Genomic DNA, 19,759 nt, shown 5'->3' with positions numbered 1-19,759 from the left:
AAAAGTGGCAAATGGCTAATTATTATGTAAACAAAGAACATCAAACTAGATAACATGAGTGTAATTAAAAACAACAAAACTTGTGTTAAGGACTTTCTTCCATCCATCCTTTCTCACCTATTCTCCTTCTTCCTTCTTCCCCATCCAGCACTCCACCCTTCTCTCCCTTCCTTCCTCAGTTAATTGGACAACCTCAAATACTACCTGATGACTGATTTTTATGCTGAAACTACCTTCATTAATTTTTATAGCACAAAGTAGTGGTAGCACATGGTAGGTGCTATGAATGTTTGTTGAGTAAATGAATGAACCATGGTTTTGCAATATTTTGTTAAGATAAAAAAAACAAGAAATGCCCATAATTTATTATTTTGTTGTCCAACAGTAACAAGTTGTAGAAAATACTTAGAAATACATATACCATTTCTGACTTACATTTCTAATTCTCTTATCTCTTTTAAATAACTCATACTTAGGAGAAAATCTCTATTAGTATATGTGGGCACATATATCCTCACCATGATACGGTAATAAAATACATTTTGGTACTAAAATAATATATAAGAACAGTAAAATTCCTTTTGAGATGCTCTCTCTTCAAATACCTCAGAACTACCTGCATCCAAAGGAGAAACCAAGGTGTATCCAAGTTAAATACAAGAGATATTCCCATGCATGTTTTATAAATGCATACATAGTCAGGGCCAATCCTACCCAAAATTCTGATATATGGATGTGGCTGTTTCTTTCCTTCTATCTGTCCTTTTGAGGATTCAGTAACCCCGTATGTTTAATCAAGTAGGGAAGCAAAAGGATTTGCTTCAAGGTTACAACAACTAAGTGAATATTCTTCATGTGGACATTTTTATTTTTAAAAAAGAGCTTCAGAAAAGGCAGGTGCTTAACAGTGAGATAAAATGCATTACTGACTATGGAATTTCAGGAATGAATAGGAGTGTGGATTGTCATCATGGAATTTCTCAACACCCCATCAAATCACATCAGGTAAACATCTGTCCATTCTGTTTTCTCTTACAGCTGGCTTCATATACGGCTCATATACACACACCAATCCCAGCAAACTTTGAACAATTTATTATATATAGGCAAACTGAATTTTAAGACTAGGATGTCCTCTGAAAGTAAACAGTTCTCTTAATGAGCAGTTTTCAAAGTGAACTCCTAGGAATCCCACCCTAAGTTGCTTCTGAGAGCAGAGACGGGAGTGGATGTGCGGCAGTGGGCAGAGAGATTTCACTTTCATCTGTTTCATACTTAGACCCAAGATTTAGTTGGAGAAGTGGTTCCTCAAGCTGCTTATGAAAGAGCTGAAACAATCAATGTAACCAAGTGATAATTAGATTAAAATCTACCGCAGAAAATCCCAGTCAGTCCACAACATAGCTGATTTAACACCAAAATCCAACCACCACCTGTCACAGGGCCTTTATGGTAAAATACGAGTCCCAGCCTAAGTCTCAGAGCAGAGGTCAGCCTGGGTCTGAGCAGACAGGAGCTGGGCCTTCTCTTTTTCCCTACTCAGCCCCCTCGTCTCCTTCCTTGGAACATCATGAGCAGAAGGAAGGGCACCTACACTTCCATGAGGACTGAGCCAACAGTAAGAGGACAAGATTAGGTTGTGGGGGAACCTGTGGATATTCACAAGATGAAGAAGAGTCTCCAGCAGAGAACAAGACACGGCAGGTTTGTGTAAGTCAGTTACTTTCCAGGCCCTGCCCCAATCCCCCAGCCTCTTTGCTAGGAATTCCATGTGGAAGGTTTACATGCTTCACCTGGGTCAGGGCTCTTGGCTAGGAATGAGAAAAGAGAAAATTAATAGAACAGTTTGAAAAGAAGAAAATCCTATGTTCTATGAAATCCAATTCAAAACAACATATAAAATGAAAAAAAAGGGGGAAGATGGGGGCAGTATTATGAGAAAATAAGCATTGCCTGAATGTGCTCCAGAGAAATTCACATTAACTAAGAGGCACTGAGCATATTCAATCCCTCCTTCAGCATATAAATGTTTTCGTGTATTCAGTCCTGGCTGGGCCAAGGACTGATTATTTGGCCCAGCCAGGACTGAATACACGAAAACATTTATAAACATGAACCATTATATTTTTTGAGTTTTCATCATAGGCCTTAAGTAAAAGTAGCTGTACATGATGGTCCACTAGGAACAAACAAAAATCTACTATTGGAGTACAGCCTTGGCAGGCTGGAGTGGGAGAATTACTTGAGCCTAGAGTTTGAGTCCAGCCCAGGCAACATAGCAAGACTACATTTCTAAAAAGAAGAAAGGAAGGAAGGAAGGTCGGAAGGAAAGAAGGAAGGAAGAAAGGAATGGAGGGAGGAAGGGAGGGAGGGATGGAGGAAAAAGAAGAAGATAAAGAAGGAGGAAGAGGAGGAAAGAAGAAGAAATAATAAGAGCAAGAAGAAGAAGAAGAACAAGAGAAGAGAAAGAAAGAGGAGAAGGAAGAAAGGAGGAGGAAGAAGAAAAAGAAGGAAGATAAGAAGGAGAAGAAGGAGATGGAGAAGAATAAGAAAGGAGAAAGAAGAAGGAGGAGAAGAAAGAATGAAGAAGAAGGAGGACGAGAAGGAGAAGAAAGAAGAAGATAGGGGAAGTCATTTTGATTTGGTGGCACTTTGGAATGATGTTGAACTTTAGGTAGCCAAGTGATTTGTCTGCTTCAGTGTGATGTTCTAATCTGCTTACTCAACAGGATCAGATGAAGATGTTTTTGTAGATTACTCTTGTAGGGTGTGGCCAGGTGGAAGCCCTCTCTGGTATGATACGCTTATTGTCCTGGCAGAGAAGGGTTTTGGTTGTGTGGTACAGGAAGGACTATGTAGGGATAGAGAAAATAGATTCAGAAGAAAGATGTGTCTGAAATCCATAGAAACCATCAGAATATCTTGCCAATCACAAGAACCTGGAAAAGTAAATATACAAACATGGTATTTTCCCCCCAGAAAACATATCAACATCTTGTATGACTACAGTATTCTGCACACCATAGTTTAGGAAATACCTAGAGTTATTTGTATTGTTCTAAATATAATATTTCAGACACTGAAATATAAAATTTTCATATATTTCATTTTCATATATTTATCTAAATATAATATTTCAGACACTGAAATATAAAATTTTCATATATAAAATTTTATATATTTTATATAAAAATATAAAATATAATATTTCAGACACTGAAATATAAAAACATGATATTTTCTTTTCAGAAAACATATTTACATCTTTTATGCTGTTAATATTCTCCATGACATAATTTATTTAGGAAATGCAAATAGCCCATATGGTCTTCACTTTTGTTTTCTATTTGATTTTTTCTGGAAATAGGCACTTTGACTACTACATGACTATTATTACTTATGTTATATTACTTTTTTTTTGAGACAGAGTCTCACTCTGTTGCCCAGGCTGGAGTACCACAATCATGGCTCACTACAGGCTCAATCTTCTGGGCTCAAGCAATCCTCCCATGTCGGCCTCATAAGTAGCTGGGAGAATCACTTGAGCCCAGGAGTTCACGACCAACCTGGGCAATGCAGCAAGACCTTGCCTTCAAATTTTTTTAAATTAATTAATTACTTGTTAAAAGATGTTTCCCTAATATAAAAATACAAATATCATTGTATTTTTAGTGGAGAAAGGGTTTTGCCATGTAGATATGCCATTTTGCCATGTTGGCCAGGCTGGTCTCGAACTCCTGGCCTCAAGTGATCTGCCTGCCTCAACCTCCCAAAGTGCTGGGATTAAGGTGTGAGCCACCACACCCAGCATATTACATATTTTTAAGCAAAGTTTTACTTAAATTCTATCTTCCATATACATGTTCCACCCAAGAATTCTTATTGATAGCTATAAAATCTTTTTCACCATCATTCTGTGTACTGATATATGGATCTAACTCTCAACCAACACATTTATTTATTCTTGAGATAACTTATATGCAGTAAGGTGCACAAATCTTACATGTACAGCTTAATGAATTTTTACATAAGAATCAACTAAAGATACAGACATTTCCAGCATTCCAGAAAGCTTCCTCATGCCATTCCATCAATACTTTATTAAAGATGATGACTATTCTGAACTTTCCCACAAATTAGTTCTGTTTGTTTTCGAGCTACATACAAATGAAATCCTACAATATATTACTTTTATGTCTGGTTTCTTTCAATATTTTGTATGTGAGATTCATCTATGTTGAATGTGGTTTGTTCATTTTTATTTCTGTATCAGTATTATGTCACTCTATCAGTCATTCATAATTTATTTATTCATTCGACTCATGGTGAACATTTGAATTTTTATCAGGTTAGGGCCATTACTGTAATTGCTATGAACACATTCATCCATGTCCTTTGGTGGATATAAGCACTCATTTCTGTAGTGTATATACTCAAGAGTGGAATTGCTGGTTCAACAAGTGTGCATACGTTTGGCTTTGCAGATACTGCCAAAAAGTTTTCCAAAGTGGCTGTACAAATTTGCATTCCCATGAGTAATGTATGAAAGTTCCATTTGCTCCACATCCTCACCAAAACTTGGTGTTGACATTCTGGTGGAGGTATAGTGGTATTTCATTATGGCTTATATTTGGCTTCTTGATACCTAAGCATCATGAACAGCTTTTACACTTAGTGGCCACATGGATATTCTCTTTCTTTGAGGTACACGTTTCCATTCATTTAAGAATATTGAGTTGTCTGTCTTCTTATCATTAAAAAAGGAGTTTCTTATAGGAGGAACCTTTGAAAAGTTCATGGAAAATGTGTATTATGAAAAAAAACTATGCATGGATTTCTTTTTTTACACCAAAATAAACTCATTTTAACTTAATATAATATGTCTGAACAGGATCTAGTTTGAAGCACTAAGACGGATAAGACATCAATTTGAAAAGAGCCCTTATCAGAGCAACATGAATTCAGTTAAAACGAAGCAGCAACGTGACATCAAATTTATGGTGAAGCTTAGATGGAAGAATGGTGAAATTATTGATGTTTTACAAAAAGTTGATGGGACAATGCTTCAAAGAAATTAGCAGTTTACAAATCAATAACTCATTTTAGGAAGGATGAGGTGATATTGAAGATGAAGCCTGCAATAACACACCATTCACATCAATTTGCAAGGAAAAAATGTAATCTTCTTCATGCCCTAATTGAAGAGGACTGACAGTTAACAGCAGAAACAATAGCCAACACTACAGACATCTCAATTGCTTCAGCTTACACAATTCTGACTGAAAAATTAAAATTGAGCAAACTTTCCACTGGATAGGTGAGAGAACCATTGTGCCCAGATCAGCTGCAGACAGGAGCAGAGCTTTCAATGGAAATTTTAAACAAGTAAGATCAAGATCCTAAAGCATTTCTCCAAAGAATTGTAATAGGAGATGAAACATGGTTTAGCAGTAAAATCCTGATGCACAATCAAAGCAATGGCTACCAAGAGGTGAAAGTGGTCCAGTCAAAACAAAAGTGGATGGATCAAGAGCAAAGGAAGGCTGAGTACAGTGGCTCATGCCTGTAATCCTAGCACTTTAGGAGGCCAAGGCAGAAGGATCACTTCTTAGGAATTCCAGACAAGCCTGATGAAATAGTGAAACCTTGTCTCTATGAAAAATGTAAAAATTAGCCAGGCATGGTGGTGTGTGCCTATAGTCTCAGCTACTTGGGTGGCTGAGGTAAGAGGATCACTTGAGCCCAGGAGGTTGAGGCTGCCATGAGCCGTGATCATGCCACTGCACTCCAGCCTAGGTGACAGAGCAAAACCCTGTCTCAAAAAAAAAAAAAAATCAACCAAGAGCAAAGCTGATGGCAACATTTTTGCAGGATGCTTAAGGCACTTTGCTTATTGACTCTGAAAGAAACAAGTTCTTTTAAGAAAAAGGAAACATTCTTTTAAACATAAAGAATAACAATATTGCCAGGCGCATTGGCTCACACCTGTAATCCCAGCACTTTGGGAGGCCAAGGTGGATAGATCACCTGAGATCAGGATTTCAAGACCAGCCTGGCTAACATGGCAAAACCCCATCTCTACTAAAAAAACAAAAATGAGGCAGGCGTCATGGAGCACACCTCTAATCCCAGCTACTTGGGAGGCTGAGGCAGGAGAATCACTTCAACCCGAGAGATGGAGGTTACAGTCAGTTGAGATCACTCCACTGCACACCAGCCTGGGCAACAGAGTGAGACTCTGTCTCAAAAAAAGAAAAAAACTGACAATATTATGACAATGCTTATTATGGGAGTTTTGAGAAAGTTAGCCAGTTAGCAGAAAAATGCCTGAAAAGCTTCACCAGAGAGCTCTCCACCACAACAGTGCTCCTGCTCATTCCTCTCATCAGACAAGGGCCATTTGTGAGTGTTTTGAGAGCTCATTAAATGTCTACCTTACAATCCTGATTTAGCTCATTTTTACTTCTTTTTGCCTCAAAAAAATCTTTAAAGGGCACAAATTTTTCTTCAGGTGGTAATGCAAAAAAGATCGAATTGACATAGTTAAATTCCCAGGACCCTCAGTTCTTTAGGGGTGGACTAAATGCCTGGTATCATCGCTTACAAAAGTGTCTTGAGCCTAATGAAGTATGTTGATAAAGTTTATGTTTTATCTTTTAATTCCATTTTTATGAAGTTTTGGAGTCCCCTTGCATAGTCTATGTATGAATTCTTTGTCAGATACATGTATTAAAGATATTTTCTCTCAAGGCCAGGCACAGTGGATCACACCTGTAATCCCAGCACTTTGGGAAGCCAAGGCAGGCAGATCACTTGAGGCCAGGAGTTCGAGACCAGCCTGGCCAACATGGCAAAATGGCATTATCTACTGAAATTGTAAAAATTAGTGGCCATGGTGGTGTGACTGCAATCTCAGCTACTCAGGAGGCTGAGGCACAAGAACTGCTTGAACCCAGGAGGCAGATGTTGCAGTAAGCTGAGACTGCCACTGCACTCCAGCCTGGGCAACAGAGCAAGGCTCCATCTAAAAAAAATACATCTATGTCTACATCTATGAGAGAAGATACATCTATATCTTCTCTCAGTCCATTGTTTTTCCATTCAATTTATGGAAAAGTCCATTGCTCTTCCACTCAATTTTTCCACTGTCTTTTGATAAATAGAAGTTCTTAATTTTTTTTTTCTTTGAGACAGGGTTTTACTCTGTCACCCAGGCTGCAGTGCAGTGTCCCAATTATGCCTCACTGTAGCCTTGACCTCCTGGGCTCAAGCTATCCTCCCACCTCAGCCTCCTGAATAGCTGGAACTACAGGCATGTGCCACCATGCCTGGCTAATGAAAAAATTTTTTTTTGTACAGATGGAGTCTTGCCATGTTGTCCAGGCTGGGTCTTGAACTCCTAGGCTCAAGCTATCCACCTACCTTGGCTTCCCTAAGTGCTGGGATTTCAGGTCTCAACCAACACACCCAGCCTGAAGTTCTTAATTTTAATGAAGTATAATTTATCAGTCTTTTCTATTACAGAGGGTACATTTCTGTCCTGCCTATGATATTTTTCTCTACACTAAGGTCATGAAGACATTTTCCTATATTTTCTTCGAGAGCTTTATTTGGGATACATCTAGGTCTTTGGCAATCTCAAATTAATTTTTTATGCTACGCAGTAGGAATTAGGGTTAATTTTTTTCCATATTGATATCCTGTGGACCTGGCACCATTTATTGAAAAGACCATCCTTTCCCTGCTGAATTGTAGTGGTATCTTTCTTATAAATCATGTGACTCTTTTCATGCAGATCTGTCCCAGGATCAGCATTCTGTTCCACTGACCTGTGTGTCTATTCTTGCACCAATATTATACTCTTAGTTATTATAGTTCCAAAGTCAATCTTGCTATTTCTTGGCCCTTTGTATTTCAATATATGTATTTTCAAACAGAATCTTCAGTCTAGTTAAATGTAATATCAAAATGCTTGGGTTTAAGTATACCATCTTTCTACCCCTTGTTGTTTGTCCCATCTGTTTTTTATTCCTTTATTTCACCCTTCATGCCTTGTTTTGTATCACACTATTGTTATTTCATTTTTCTCCTCTATGAGCTATTAGGACTACAGGTGTGTGCCACAGTGCCTGGCTTTATTATTTTTTCCTTTTTTGAGACAGAATCTTCCTCTGTCACCCAGGCTGGAATGCAGGGGCACAGTATTGGCTCACTGCAAATTCTGCCTACCAGGTTCAAGCAGTTCTCATGCTTCAGCTTCCCAAGCAGCTGGGATTATAGGCATGTGCCACCATGTCCTGCTAATTTTTGTATTTTTAAAAGAGATGAGGTTTCACCATGTTGGCCAGGCTAGTCTTGACTCCTGGCCTCAAGTGATCTTCCCACTTTGGCCTCCCAAAAGGCCAGTATTACAGGCATGAGCCATAGTGCCTGGCCTGTGCCTGGCTTTCTATTACCTTTTTCAACAGCTTTATTGAAATATATGCCATGTAATTAATCCACTTAAAGTATACAATTCAATGATTTTTAGTCTATTCAAAGAGCTGTGCATCTATCACCTCAATTGCTTTCACATTTTCATTGCCACAAAAAAGAAATCCTGTATCCCTCAGCTATCACCCTCAATTCCCCTACATACCCCCAGGCCTAGGCAACCACTAAACTAATTTTCTAACTCTACAGAGTTCCCTATTCTGGACATTTTATATGAACATTTAGAAAAATGTACACAATGGGTATTGGTGTGATATTATCTGAGTGTGAGTATATATGTAAGAGAGTAAGGCAGTAAAAAGAGGAACTTCTGAATGGCACATGGAGTGAGGAGAGAATAGGAAGAAAGAAAAAGTGGGGATAGATTTTTATATTTTCATGAGTATAGACAATCATATGCACTTAAAGATCAGATTTATGTTTATAAGAAAAGAACCACCTCATTGAAAAGGGGGAAAAGGACATGAGCAGTTTTCAAAAGAAGACGTGTGCAGCCAACAAGCATATAAAAAAAGCTCAACATCACTTATCACTAGAAAAATGCAAATCAAACCCACAATGAGATACCGAATGGTTACTACTAAAATGTCAGAAAATTACAGGTGCTGGTGAGGTTGCAGAGAAAAAGAAAAACACTTATATACTATTGGTAGAAGTGTAAATTAGTTCAATGATTGTGGAAAACAGTGTGGATATCCTCAAAAAACCTAAAAACAGAACTATCATTTGACCCAATAATTCCATTACTAGGTATATACCCAAAGGAATACAAATTGCCCTATCATAAAGATATGTGAATGCACACATTCATTGCAGCACTATTAACAGCAAAGACATGAAATCAACCACAATGTCCATCATGGTAGACTACATAAAGAAAATGTGGTACATATACACCATGGAATATTATGCAGCCATAAAAAAGAACAAGATCATGTTTTTTGCAGGAATGTGAATGGAGCTGGAGGTCATTATCCTTAGCAAACTAACACAGGAACAAAAAACCAAATATTACATGTTCTCACTTATACATGAGAAGTAAATTATGTGAACATATGGATACATAGAGGGGAACAATAGATACGAGGGTCTGCAGGAGGGTGAAGGATGGAGGGTGGGAGGAGGTAGAGGATCAGAAAAAATAACTAGTGGGTATGAGGCTTAATGTCTGGGTGCAAAATGATCTGTATGACAAACTCCCATTACACAAGTTTACCCATTTAACAAACCCACACATATACCCCATACTTAAAAGTAAAAAAAAAAAAAGATCAGATTTATAAATTAGGATACTGAATTCAAGGTTTTTGGTGAAGTTTCTTAAAAGAAACTAACATTGCACAGATGTGCCAACAATCCTAAGTATAAAAGTTTTGGTTCTCAAATATCTGCTGAAGAAAGACATACATATTTTAGCACTGAAACTGTGGTGGAAAAATATTAAGGGAAAAATATTAGAGACAGTTTAGGATATATAGTTACAAAACCCCCTTGGAAGCCCAGGCAGCTTATGTAGCTTCAGATGACAGAATGGGCTAAAGGTGGTCAGTTCTTACCCTAGGGCATTAGAACATAGAGTAAATACTAGGAATTGTATAGAGACTTCCCCAGATAAGTCTGTTTGCCCCCACCTCCATTAGCAAAACTTTAATCATCTGTCTGTCCATAACTGCCTTCTAGTCGGGATTGGGGGGTGGGGGTGGCAGAAGTTTATTCCCAACAAATGGTGTTTGTTTTAGGCCTCGGAACCTGGTCTTTAATTTTTACCCTCTAGTGGTATTGACTCAAAGCCTTTGCCATTTAATGTGTGCTGAATAAAGGCCAGGAAGGCCAGTGTGTCAGGGCCAGCGGCCATTAACTCCTTTGGGTGAGTGGCCAGGACATCCCAGCCCGCTCTTTCACTATATTCTGTGTCTGAGTGAATTTATTCATCTGTTGCAGGGTCAGGGTCTGCCTGTCAGCCCCCAACAGTGGTGCCCCGTGTAAGAAGCCTTGTCAGTGGTGCCCTCTCTGAGGCGAGCTGTAATAGATTGAAGATCACAATAGAACCCCCAAAAACGAAGGTTAAAAGAGACTGTGCAGCCAGTCAGTAAGTCATTGGTACCCACTTAGGATTACCAAGTTCAGCGGGGGAGATTGTTCAGGCTAGGGTTCCATCATGGGACAACAGTTATCAGCTCAACGGAAACAGTATATAAAAGTGTTAAAACAGCTGCTTAAAGCTAGTGGTGCCTCCATTTCATAGGCTCAATTAAGGGACCTAATGCAAACTGTTGTTTCCCAAAGTCCATGGTTCCCAGCAGAAGGTACAGTAGACATATAGCTCTGGGAACAAGTGGGGAGAACTCTTAAACAGTGTCATGCATAAGAGCAACAGGTCCCAGTACCATCATCACCAGGCCAAGATAACAAAGAGGAAATGGAGGTTCTGCCTGAGCTCCCTCCTCCAATAAAAAGTAAAAAAGACAGGGTATATGCTCCAGCTATGGGACCTTATCTTAAGCAAGAAGCACTAGAAAGTGGGCTCTTAGCCTGCCTGATAGTGCAAGATCAACAAGGTGATTAGGTACATAAAAAGATAAGAAAAAACACGAGAGGCAGAAGCCATATGGCCAAATGAGCAGTGGTTGGAAGGAAAGCCTTGACAGCAAGAAAACTCATAAACCTGGAGCAAGCAAATGCTCCCGGGAACTTGGCCTGCATGGCAGCAATGGCAATGGGGAGCCACGCTCAGCACACAGGAGCTAGCCTGCTAAGGAGGGGCAGGAGGCACACACAAGAAGGTCTGCCCAGCTGGCAGCAGCTGCCCAGTGGCAGGGAGAGGGAGCAGCACAAGCGAAAAGCTGCATAGGCAAAAAGTGGCACCTAGGTGAGCATAATGTGGCTGCTGCCCAGGGACCCGCAGTGCTGCCCTCTGGCTCCACAGGTGGCCCACAGTGAAATTTCATATGTTCCTGATGTAGAAGCAATGTCCCAGATTATAATTCTCCGCTAAGATTTAAATAAAATTTAAGAATTTGTAAGACCTTTTTCTGATAATGGCCACTGCTGGCATTCCAACCTTCCCCTTAACATGATCCTCTCCAAAACCTATTTAAGTAAAACTGTAACCTCTGAAGGAAGAGAAATTACAGACAGTCCATGAACTAGTTGAGGCCAATTTACAACTTATAGGACCCCTTCAACGGGGCCTCCCATCCCATGCAGCAATTCTTCAAGATTGGCCTGTAATTGTTATTGACTTAAAAGACTGTTTTTATACAATTCCTCTAGCAGAACAGGACAGAGAAAAATTTGCGTTTACATTACCAGCTATTAATAATGAAAGACCAGCTTGCCAATTTCATTGAAAAGTGCTGCCTCAGGGAATGCTGAACAGTCCTACTATGTGTCAGTATTATGTAGAACAGGCTTTGCTCCCCAGTAGAAGGAAATTTCCCAATCACAAGATTGGATGAAATCACTTTATGGATGATATTTCACTGGCAGCCCCAGTGGAGCCAGTACTTTTAAATTTATATAACTCTGTCATAAAGAATACACAGTTAAGAGGTTTACTCATAGCACCTGAGAAAGTACAAATGTCATCTCCTTAGAAATATATTGGGTATGTACCAACTTCCCAGTCAGTAAGACCTCAAAAGTTTAAGTTAAATACTAGCAACTTACACACCTTAAACAATTATCAAGAATTATTGTGCAATATAAACTACAGCCTTCCCTATATGCTCTTTTTCTTCAACTTTATTTATGGGGTGGCCCAAAATGATAATGGTCCAGTTAATGTCAGCTCACAATTTCAACAATTTTGTTACACGCTGAACATTGAACATTCCACAGGCATTCCGTACAACCCCCAAGGACAGGGCATAGTAGAACATACCCACTCCACCCTTAAAAATATGCTCAGAAAACTTTAGAAAAGGGGGAGTTTGAGTAAGGACCCTGCAACACTATTGACACAAGCCTTATTTACCCTTAATTTTTAAAATTTAGATAACAAATTTCAATCAGCTGTAAAAAAAAATTTGCTAGAACCTCTCAAGACAGAAACAGAAATATTGGAGAAATAGAAGGAAAGAATGAGAAAGACATAAAAAGTAAGATAAAGGAGAGAGATAAAGTAGGAAGAAGAGAAAGAAATATTAAGAAAGTTATAGATATAAGAATGCACCTTTAGTAAGGAAGGTTATAAAACAAAGTCATAAAGTTAAGGCACGTCAATGATTGTCTGTGAAAGTTGTGAAAATGTTATAAAGAGAAATTTATGCAAGAAATGTTGCATAATTTTTGTTTTGAAAGTCTAAGCAAGTTTTGAAACATTAAGTGTAAAAGAAATTCTGTGTGTAAACATATTGACTAAAGTTAAAGAAGTATCATCCAGTTTTTTCTGTAAACTAGACATTAAAATAAAGCACAAGAGGTTTTTCTTAAAGCACTACCTGCTCTTTAACAAAGATTATAAAAGGTCTCTTAGCACAGGCACCACCCCTAGAATTTCCAGTACACCAGCACCAGCCTGGAGACTACACTCTCATCGAAGGAAGGAAAGAAGAAAAAACTTGAGCCATCCAGAAAAGACATTGCAGGACCTGCAACCCTGGATGATGCAGCTTCCTTGGATGACACATGCCCCAGATACTACCTGGGGGATGCTGAAGAAGACAACACGGGAGACTAAGCAAATCCTTTTCCAGACACAGACATCATTCACTTTAGATAATTTGATTCTTTTTTACTCTCTCACTTTGCCTGCTACCTGTATCTGCCACACTCTATTGAGCCCATCTTCTAAATCAGCCTTTTTTCTGCTTTGGTATTTAGACAAACACCCCCTTTCCCAGCTTCTAACAATGCAACTGCTTGGCTAAAAGGGATTAACATACCCCTGGTGGGATTCCTCATTAATCACATACAGTGAACTGAGATGACAAATAACACTACGGGTCCCTCTTTGATTGGGAAAGAATGTTGCTAATTATATTCACGATTGTCTTATGTTATTTGCTGATTCTAGGATGCAAAGCCAGAATAAGAGCAACGACTGACTCAACTGACGGACCTGTTGCTGCACACATTGGCACTCTTCAATTATTAAAGCCAGATGCAAAAACAGAAAAGGGGGAGATGTGGTAGTTCAGTCAGCGGGGTGGCAAAAATATTAAGGGAAAATATTAGAGATAGTTATAGGATATAGTTACAAAACCCCCTTGGAAGGCCAAGCAGTTTACATAGCTTCAGATGACAGAATGGGCCCAAGGTGGTTGGTTCTTACCCTACAGCATTAGAACACAGAGTACATACTAGAAATTATATAGAGGCTTCCCCAGATAAGTCTATTTACCCCCACCTCAATTATCAAACCTTTAATCAGCTGCAAGTGCGTAACTGTCTTCTACTGGGGCGGGGGTTGTCAGCAGAAGTTTATTACCCACAAATGCTGTTTGCTTTAGGCCTTGGAACCTGGCCTTTAATCTTTACCCTCTAGTGGTATTAACTCAAAGCCTTTGCCATTTAATGTGTGCTGAATAATAAAGGCTGGGAAGGCCAGTGTGTCGGGGCCAATGGTCATTAACTCCTTTGAGTGAGTGGTCAGGACAACCCTAGCCCACACTTTTACTGTGTTCTGTGTCTCAGTAAATGTATTCATCTGTTGTGGAGTCAGGGTCTTCCAGACCCTGACATGAAACCTGTTTTTTTCTTCAAAATACTTCAAAGGAAATGTGTGCCTCAGCCACTCCTATCCTTTTTTCTAGAAGGTAAATAAAGGTGACTAATGCAATTGGTGATTAAAAACCTGTATTTTTCTTAAATTGACAAAAAAGACCTTATAAGGATTTTTAGTTTCATTATTAATAATTATTTTTTCTTTTTATTCCAAGAAAGTGCCAAGCTTGTTTCTACCTTATGGTCTTTGCACTTGCTGTTCCCACTGAATGAGTCCTGGTTCTTCGCTCAGTGGTTTTTTCTAATAATCGAAGCACTGAGGATCAGGTACAGTGGCTCATCCCTATAATTCCAGCACTCTGGGAGGCTGAGGTGGGCTGATCAGATCACTTGACCAGCCTGGTCAACATGGCGAAACCCTGTCTCTACAAAAAACACAAAAATAAGGTGAACGTGATGGCACATGCCTGTAATCCCAGCTAAGGCATGAGAATCGCTTAAACCCAGGAGGCAGAGATTGCAGTGAGCCAAGATCACACCACTGCACTCCAGCCTGTGTGAGAGAGTGACACTGTGTCTCAAAAAAAGAAGTACTGAGCTCATATGCCACATCCACAGAGAAGCCTTTCCATTTAACTGTATCTAAGTCTTCCCTACTTCTCACTATCTCTTTCCAACTCCTGTATCCCATCATCCTGTTTTATTGTCTTCTTAGCTGTTATTTACAGTATCTGAAATTATCTTTTTTATGTATTTATTGATGGAATAAACGTTCTTCTCCTCCATTTATAACATCATTTCTATATAAGAGCCAAGAACCTTGTCTGACTTATCCATTGCTATATCCCAGCAGTGCCTGCATACAATAGGGGCTGCAATAAATATTTGCTGGATAAATTAATATACAAAAGAACTTTCCTAGTATCCTCAATTTTTCAGGCCACTATGCTGAACACTATACAATATTGTCTCTGCCCTATTGTCATATTAAGGTAAATAATGTATGCTCTGTTCAAGAATGCTCAAAGTTCAGTATCATACACTTTTTTTTTTTGAAATGGAGTCTCATTCTGTCACCCAGGCTGGAGTGCAGTGGCAGCATCTTGGCTCACTGCAACCTCTACCACCTGGGTTCAAGCAATTCTCCTGCCTCAGCCTCCTGAGTGGCTGGGACTACAGGCATGTACCACCACACCCTGATAATTTTTGTATTTTTAGTAGAGACAGAGTTTCACCACGTTGGCCAGGCTGGTCTCAAACTCCAGACCTCAGGTGATCAGCTTGCCTTGGCCTCCCAATGCACTGGAATTACAGGCATGAGTCACTGTGTCCAGCCTCATACACTTATTAATTCTATAAATCTTATTAATTTGGCAAAGTCTAAGACCATGTAAGAGACTAAGCTTTTATGATGTTTCTGATTCCTATACTTAGAAGACATAAGTGAAATTTGTAGAGTTAGAATGATATATTGGGAAGTGCCTTGTTTGGAATCAGAGGAACTGTCACGGACAGGCTCTGGGTCAGTGGACAATTACCTTCTGAGCCTCGGTTTACTCTCAGGAATAAAATCAATTTACCTTTAGGGATACTGTCTTAATCTGATTTGTGCTGCTATAACTGAATACTTCAGACTGGGTAATTTTAAGTGAATAGAAATTTATGTCCTAATAGTTCTACAGGTAGGGAAGTTCAAGATTAAGGTACCAGCATCTGATGAGGGTCTTCTTATTATGACATCCCATAGCAGAAGGTAGAAAAGCAAGAAAGCTTGAGAGACAGAGAAACAAATGAGGTGCCAAACTGGTCCTTTTATGAGGAACCTGCTCCTGCAATAATGAATCCACTCCCACAATAATGTCAATACATTTATAAGAGCCCTCATGGCCCAAGCACCTCTTAGATGTTCCACCTATTAGTACTGTTACAATGGCAATTAAATTTCAACATGACTTTTGGAGTGGACATTCAAACCATAGCAGATACCTACCCAACAATAATTACAGGGATGTTGTGAGGCCTAAGAAATAAAGCAAACTGTCCTGGCAGTGACTCACACCTGTAATCCCCACAGTTTGGGAGGCCGAGGCAGGCAGATCACTTGAGCTCAGGAGTTCAGGAGCAGCCTGGGCAACATGGTGAAACCCTGTGTCAACAAAAAATTATTAAAAATTAGCAGGCTGGGTATAGTGGCCCATGCCTGTAATCCCAGCACTTTGGAAGGCATAGGCAGGAAGATCATGAGGTCAAGAGATTGAGACCATCCTGGCCAACATGGTTAAACCCTGTCTCTACTAAAAATACAAAAATTAGCTGGACATGGTGGCACACGCCTGTAGTCCCAGCTACTCGGAAGGCTGAGGCAGGAGAATCATTTGAGGCCAGGAGGTGGAGGTTTCAGTGAGCCGAGATCACACTACCACACTCTAAGCCTGACAACAGAGTGAGACTCCATCTCAAAAAAAAAAATTAGCTGGGCATGGTGGTGCACCGGTGGTCCCTGCTACTTGGGAGGCTGAGGCAGGAGAATCACTTGAGTGCCACTGCACTCCAGCCTGGGCAATGGGAATGAAACTCTGTCTCAAAAAAATTAAATAAATAAATAAATAAATAAATAATAAAACTAATTATAAACAACATTTACTGGTCATTTAGTACCAGAATAAATCCTTTACATTTATTATTAACATAAACCACACGATCCTATGTGGTTTATTTTAATAATAAATGTAAAGGATTTTGTAAGTATTTAGCAGTATGTTATTATTATATTGTATATATGGTAACTGAGACATAGAGTGATGATGGAACTTAACCACGGTCACACGACATGTAAGTGGTGGCATAGCCAAGGTTCAAACCCAAAATCTGTGCTCTCACCCATTATGTTTTATGTTTTCCATACAGTACATAGTTTTTCAAGAATGATTTGTCAAGAATGCTTCAGCCAAGAAGTTCTTGCAGCAATGATCAGAAGTTGTAAGATTCAGCCTTTCCTAAACTCAACTCATGCTGACTATACCTAAAGCCAACTACTGGTATTCTCTATAGCTGCATCTGATTCCCAGCAAAGTCATGAGACTAAAATGCAATGCTGAGTCATCCTATACATCCCACGTTCTGCATAGTGTACTTTACTTGGCAATGATTCCCTTGCTTTGCTTTAGCCAAATTGATTTTTTAAAAAGCTGACATTGCACAAGTCTGAAAAGGACATTTTGAATTCCTATAGATCAACCATTTTTAGAAAGAATAAGTACAAATCAAAAGAATTAATTTTAATCCATCTAACAAGTAAAGAGAGCCTTAGCCAGGGTTGGGGGAAATCTGTACCAGCAGTGTTCTAAGGAAGAATAGGTATTTACAGTACTCTTTGACTACTTGTTAATGCATTTAGAATAAGCCAGTGTCTGAGACAGCATTCTATATCAGGATGGAACTTAACTGTCTTCTAAAATTACAATGCATATTTAATCTCTTATTCGATTTTTTTCTTTGGAAAGGACTTGTTCTCAATAATTTCTTCATTGTGCTGAGAAATAATTTTAAAATTATGGATATGACCATGGTATCTAGGGGTTTTCTTACATTTTTTGACTCTGGCAGAAGAAAATTGTAATTTAAGAAAAATCTTTCAACTTTTGCCAATTTGGGGTCTGAAAAATATGAATATAATTAATGTAAAAAGTCTGGATAATTCTGACAAAAAAAAAATGCATATCTTTTATCTTTTATCCTCAGCAGAGTTATATGATTTATGAGGGTCACCCATATTATAAAAATTCTTTTTTTTTTTTTTTTTTTGAGACAGAGTCTCACTCTGTCACCGGACACCAGGCTGGAGTGCAGTGGTGTGACCTCGGCTCACTGCAACCTCTGCCTCCCAGGTTCAAGCAATTCTCCTGCCTCAGTCTCCCAAGTAGCTGGGACTACAGGCACGCACCACCATGCCCAGCTAATTTTTTTGTATTTTTAGTAGAGATAGGGGTTTCACCGTGTTGCCAAGGTTGGTCTTGAACTCCTGGCCTCAAGTGATCTGCCTTTCTCGGTTTCCCAATGTGCTGGGAGAACAGTCAAGAGACACTGTGCCCCCACCAAGAAATGTTTTTAAATATGCTTTGTTTTTATAAAATTTGGGTTGGTATTGATGGGTTTCATTAAGCAGTATTTCAAAAGTAACAATTGTTAATATTATCACTGGTCTCATCAGAAAGATTCCAGAAAAGTCTCTAAATATTGGGAAGCTGTCAAGCTCATAGGGAGGATATAAATTTTCCAAAATGCTAATTTTCACTTAAAAATTCAAATTTTATCACTGGCAAACAATACTATTCAGTTGTGTTCCTTGAAACGACAGGAATACTTCCTTCATTTTATGAGATAAAATGATATGATGGTCTGGTTATAAGTTTAGTTCACTACAACATTTGGTGTTAATGTCCCTCAAAACTGAAAAAGATCCTGCAGAGAAGTATGGATTCAAATGAAAGGGTTAGTTTCACTCCTAAATCAGAGTATCAGTTTTTCAGTCCATTCACCAATTAAAAAGATTTGTTAATTACCCTGATCTAATCACTATACATTGTATGTATTGAAACATCATTATGTACCCCATGAAGATGTACAATTATTATTTGTCCAGTTATAAAAAGAAAACTAAAAAAGAAAGAAGAGCAAAAATGGGAGGTTTTTGTTTAAGTAATAAATTTATATCTTCTTTGATGTAAATAAATTATTCTTGGAAGTAATCAAAGTTTTCACATTTCCATAAATAGGTTCAAAATTAACTTTCTGAAAGATTTAAAAATAGAACAGATAATCTTCAGGTAGAAGAGTTTTATAGATGGACATACATCATTTTTGACAACAAACTCTCATAATGATGGAAATATTTCCAAACATCTGTTGTCAAAATGCCTTTTATCCTGGTCTTCAAAATGCGGGTATAGATTTTCTCACTCATTGTAAAGTGTTCCCTTTTCCTGAAAGTGATACATTAAATGTGTTTTTGTATATACATTTATTTTGTTTCTCATTTTTATTTCCATACAACCACTATGAAAGAGTTTTGCAGTGTTATAAAAAAAGTTAAATATTATATATATCTATTATACTACCATTCTACTCCTAGGTATTTACCTAAGAGTAATTAAAGCTTAAGTCCATGCAAATACTTGTATGTAAATGTTCTTCGCCACTTTATTTGTGTTGAGCAAAAATTAGAAACAACCCAAATGTCTGTCAACAGGTGAACTATAATGGTTTGGCCATTCAGTGAAACATGTCTTGGTAACAAAGATCTAAGTAACAAAAAGGTATGACCTATTGATATATATAAAGTACATACTATAGATTCTATTTATATAAAACTGTAGAAAATACAAACTAATCTATAATGACAGAAGGAAAATTAGTGGTTGTCCAGGGTAGGGTAGCAAAGCAAGGAGGGGAGAAAAGATAGAATTTCATAGGGGTATGAGGAAACTTTTGGGGGTGATAAATATATTTGTTATCTTGATCGTGTTGGTTTCATTGGTGTATACATATGTCAAACTCATCAAATTGTACAGTTTAAATAGGTACAGTTCATTGCATGTCA

This window comes from Aotus nancymaae, unplaced genomic scaffold (genome assembly GCF_030222135.1).
Source record: "Aotus nancymaae isolate 86718 unplaced genomic scaffold, 86718_ANA_hifiasm-v0.15.2.pri h1tg000016l, whole genome shotgun sequence".
NCBI classification, from domain to species: domain Eukaryota; kingdom Metazoa; phylum Chordata; class Mammalia; order Primates; family Aotidae; genus Aotus; species Aotus nancymaae.
The sequence above is the reverse complement of the archived record's forward strand: the minus strand, read 5'-3'. Positions refer to the sequence as shown.